Source organism: Berghia stephanieae, chromosome 5, assembly GCF_034508935.2.
Source record: "Berghia stephanieae isolate SIO BIC M18660-M18661 chromosome 5, UCSD_Bste_1.3, whole genome shotgun sequence".
Taxonomy (NCBI): Eukaryota; Metazoa; Mollusca; class Gastropoda; order Nudibranchia; family Aeolidiidae; genus Berghia; species Berghia stephanieae.
The window spans coordinates 39,010,433-39,015,514 of NC_088364.1; the positions used below are offsets into that span (position 1 = coordinate 39,010,433).

The window sequence follows — 5,082 nt, forward strand, 5'->3', positions numbered from 1 at the left end:
AAACTTATCATCTTCACTATAGCCTTATCTACCAAAAAGCAATATGGTACGAAATTATTAATCATCTACATTTGTCCAGAATTCCTGTGAGTCTCCATGTTTCCTTCTGGGATTATTTTATTTTTATCTTTTTACTTTTGACTTTTTGGTACAACAAAATTCTTCAATTTATGTTGGGAATTCACCACTTTTATTTTTTCACCTCTGATTTTCTTGTACATTTTTATGGCGTTCATGGCTTGTTGAGAAATTAATAATTATTTAGTTTTCAACTTTTTATTTATTTTATGTCTAGAAGATGAAATGACTTTTACTTGAAACTGATACTGACAATCACTTCATTGACATATTGTGATGTAAAGGGGATGGTTTTTAATGTGTGGTATATATTTGTTAAATTTTGAAAAGGGTTAAAAACAAAGAACAAGGTTTAACGTTTTTGGTCCACCAACTTTTTTCAAAACAAAATTTATTTTTATGACAGGACTGTTTCTTAAAAATCCAAGTCTCCTCAACAGGATTTGAACCCCTGACCTTCAATCACAGATGAAATACTGAACACTTCAGGCTACAAAATTGGCAGTCTTGAGAATATTATGCAGTGATCTTTCGAATTTTGTTGTTTTGTTTTGTAAATGGTATTTGTTCACATATCAGCTTCACTTAACGACTTCAACTCTGGGTAGGGTCTTTTGACCTCCCGTGGTGGGCAGGAGGTCACTTGCTGCTTCTTCTGTCCCCCTAAATCTTGTTTTCTGAGTTGCTTTCTGTCTTTGTCTTGGAATGTGATTTTATCATGTCCCTTGCCGGAGTCCTTGGCAAATGCATTGTATTAGTTTTGTGAGGTGATATTATTTTCCTTTTAAATCATCTCTCAGTAGTGGACTGATAGTTATATTTTTTGTTTTGAACATAACTTGTACACATTTGAGTGCATTCCTCTTAGTGGGATCATGTGTTGTGTCTGGATGAGACTTTTAGGTGATCTCAAACTAAGTACATTGATAGTATGCTCTTGGAATCAATATCTGTGACCAATTTCAACCAATTCCCCTTTGTCTTACTTTTTCTTGGGTGCTATAATAGTAAGTCTAGAATTTTTTGACTATCCCATATTCTTCCTTTTTACTGGTGCTGATATGACCTAAATGTTTAGCAAGCGCCGTAAATACATTAAAAACAAACTGTAATAACGAATAAAAAGAAAAAAAATCTTAAAGACATGAAGATACATAGATTTGCCTACTTAAGATCTGTCCACAACAATTTCATGCATATTGACTTCATTCATGAAACAAATTTGATCAATCCACATTTAATGTGAATTCTAATAATCCAGATCACAAAATTTTTCCCTGACTATGATTTTCAATTTTCATTGTTCCATATATAAGAATTATGATTATGGTGATCACCAGCTTCTTCATTCAATTATAAAATTTGTGAAACATTTAAACAAACTTTGAAATTCTCGACCAAGCAAATCTATGAATTTCCATTATCATCCCATGAATATTGCTCATATTTCTACTATTGAGTTTGCTAGCTGTAAGTGATTTAGAAGTATCATATCATATCATTGAAAGAAAAACTGACAAAATACAAGCATTTAATTAGGTATGGCAAACCCTCTTATCGAGTCATGGCTTTATTGGCAAACCGAGAATTTTAACTCAAATCGTCTCTCTCTTTTTCTCATTTTCAGTCCGTCAAATAAAACGTTTTTGGTATCAAATTAAATCTCAAATCTTCATCTTTAAAAAAACGTTCATGCTTTTTTCATATGATTTGCCGTTATTTCATGGCTTTGAGTTGAAGAAGAGGAGTAAACTTCGATTTTGGAACCGGCGCTCCGCTACTCGATCACCGTAACTGACGGTTGTCTTTTCTCTCCGCTCGGCTGGTCGCGTCAGCGCTATTAATAGTAACGTCAATGGCTGCATCCGAAAGAAAATTGAACAAGCTTTCATTCGATACCAGATTCGCATTTTTATGATTTTTTTTCAAAGGTTGAAGTTTCAAGTTAAAAACTTTAAATTGATAAAAAAATTGAGAAAAATTTGAAAATTTGGACGATTCTGGTATCAAAAGAAAGTTTAAAATCTCAGCTTTAAAATGATGTATACGAAAGCAAGATTAATAGCTTTGCGTTCACCAGCCAACTGAAAACGAAACTACAACTACAACATTTGCCGTATTCACTTCACTCATATGCCGGCTCAGGCAAGGGGCACAATCGCTGATATTTCGTAACTTTGCGTTGAAATTGACAATTTTGGCTTTGTCAGCTACTTTAGGGGCAAATTATTTCTATTTTACTTAGAGTTGAGCTCAGAAAAAAAATACACATATTGTTTATAAAAAGATGTGTATTGTTAGAAAGTTACAGAGGTCTGGTTTGAATATTTATGAAAATACGGCATTTTGAAAACGGACAAAAGGTTGCTTTCAAAGAAGGACAAATTTTGGCGATTTTCTACAAATTTCGAAATAACATATCTTTTAAATTTTTAACCAATTTTAATAATTTTTATACCATTTTAATCAGGAAAAAAAGTTCTACCTGTTGAATGCAACTTAAAGACAACAATTATATAATCTAAATTTGGGTTTTCCGTACCTAATTTAATGAACGCGAATAAATTATGTATGGGATAGCACAGGAAAACCCTCATAAAGTTCACAAAATAACATTTTTATGTGAATAAGGGGTGATATTTCTGAATTTCTTGTGACTTTTTTTGTTGTTTCATGACCATAGAACAGATGATTTTTGAAAGGTGAAGGGTTAGAGAATGAGAAGTAAGAAAATGGTGTCTAAAGTGGGCTAAAGCCATATTTTGGCTCAAGATTGTACATAGTTACCATTAAAATGCATTTATAGAATAATTTTTCAGTTGTAACTCGGGCAAATTTCACACATGTTGTTTTTATGATAATTTATAATTTAATTTCATAAATCTTTTTTTTCTTTTAGAATTTTAGTTTTTTGTCTGTATCTCTCTCGTATTCTCTGCTACTTTGATCAGGGTTTCCTGAGCTTCCTCACATATTATGCTATCATCGCATTTCTGTGATAATAATCTTCTGCCACCTTTTTATCCATTGATTTTTAGGTATTGAAGATAAACCATTGATATAAAGCTGCTAGAAACTGTGGACTAAAAATAACAAAAATGAATATCACAGCTTTGAAAAAATTACCAAATACTAAACATGGAACGTTTTGGGCTCAAAATCCTTCTCCAGCAACCAACAAAAAAAACAAAACAATAACTAAACATTACTAAAAAAAACCAGGTTGACGACAGAAATATTCAGATCAATCCATGTTTTTTTTAGCAATGTATTTATGTTCTTGTTTTTTTGTTGTTGGCTGAAGAAGGGTTTTGAGCCTGGAATGTTCCGTGTTTGGTATTTTAAAAATTTTTTTGGAGCTGTTCTATTCATTTTTATTTATTACTTTTTACATTGTAACTTTAGAAGAATGTTTTCAACTATCATCACAAATTTGTATAAATTACTATCAATGTGTTTGTGTGTGTGTGTTTGTGTTTGCGCACATTTTTGTATATGATTCAATTGTTGGTTATCTAAGCTTGGAGTAGATTGATATTTATTTTTATAACATCAGTTCAGAGCCTTTGTGCCATTAAAGGAGTTATCATACCAAAATTATAAATCTTTGATGCATATATTTTGAGATGTAGGCCGTTTGGGTTTTAATAATCATTGGATTAAGCTTTTTTCAACAATACACTTTTTTATTTTAAATTTTTTTCTTTTGTTCTGGGTGGGATCTACTGACCTCCCATGGTAGGCAGGAGGCCTCTTGCTGTGTCTTCTATCCCTCTATATGTTTTCTGAGTTGCTTTCTATCTTTGTCTTGGAATGGTTTGTCCTTGGTTGAGGGGGAAACAGTCAAATGTATAGTATGTTTTGGGAGATGTAAATCATCTTTCTGCTATGTACTGTAATATTTCTGTTTTTGTTTTGAATAACACGTTTTGTTAGCATTTGAGTGTGTTCCTCTTGGTGGGATCTCAAACTAAGTTCCCTGATAATGTGCTCTTGGACTCTTCATTTGTTCCCTGTTTGAAACGAGCCCCTTTGTCTTGCGTTTCATCATGTCCTTTAAATAATCTATAATAAATTGACTATCCAATTTTCTTACATTTTACTGACACTGAAATGAGCTAAATTTGTCTCAAAACCCTTAAAAACAGTACATATTTTTTTCTTTGTTATTTGTTGGTTTTAAAAAGTTGCAGGTTTTGATTTTTGTTATCTCTTCTCTTTTGTAAATATATGCATGTTAATTTAAGTAATTATTATTTCCATTTTTAACTCACCAAGCCCTAGGCCTCTAATTCCCCGTAGTCTCATTATTGAACTTTTCAGCAAATGTTTTATGAAAATATGTTCAGCAATTTTATATTAAGACATAATTGTCAGTCTTTCTAGTTGGAACAAAGATATTAGAAAATTCAACCCTAACAATATTGATACTAGTTGTGAGAGACATTAATCTAATATAGTTTTGGCTGGTTGGGATTCCTGAACTCCCATAGTGGGCAGGGAAGTCACTTACTATGCCTTATATACCTCTATATTTGTTTTCCAATTTGCTTTCTGTCTTTGTCTTGGAGTGAGATTAGTAGGTTTTGTCCTTTCCCTGGGCAGAGTCCCTGGTGGGAGGGAATCAGTCGAATGTATAGTTAACGATTTGGGAGATGAATTTTTGTTGTTGTTGTAAATCATCTCTCTGTCATGCATTGTTTTGTGTGTTGTTTTGAATGCATAATGAAAGCATTTGAGTGTATTCCTCTTAGTCAGATCCTGTGTACTTATGTCTGGATGAGACTTTTAGGTGATCTCAAAGTACACTGATGGTGTGCATTTGGAAAATATATCTGTTCCCTATTTGAACCTATTCCCCTTTGTCTTACTCGTTCTTGTCTGCTTTTAAATCTAGAAGTTGTTGACCTTACTATTTTCTTCCTTTTTAGTGGTGCTGAAATGGCTTTAATGTGTTGCAGGCAACGTAAAACCCTTAAAAACAAACAGCAAACATAGTTATGG

General features: G+C 32.4%; 1 protein-coding gene across 1 annotated transcript in view; it reads left to right on the forward strand.

Annotated features, from left to right (window-relative positions):
• The window catches only part of LOC144972888 (phosphatidylinositol 3,4,5-trisphosphate 3-phosphatase and dual-specificity protein phosphatase PTEN-like), a 28,974-nt gene extending 25,299 nt beyond the window's left edge, over positions 1-3,675 (forward strand). The window contains exon 10 of the mRNA XM_078914672.1: positions 1-3,675. This exon is cut by the window's left edge and continues 951 nt beyond it. The gene's annotated coding sequence lies outside the window, so the exon portion shown is untranslated.
• The last annotated feature ends 1,407 nt before the right edge of the window (positions 3,676-5,082 follow it).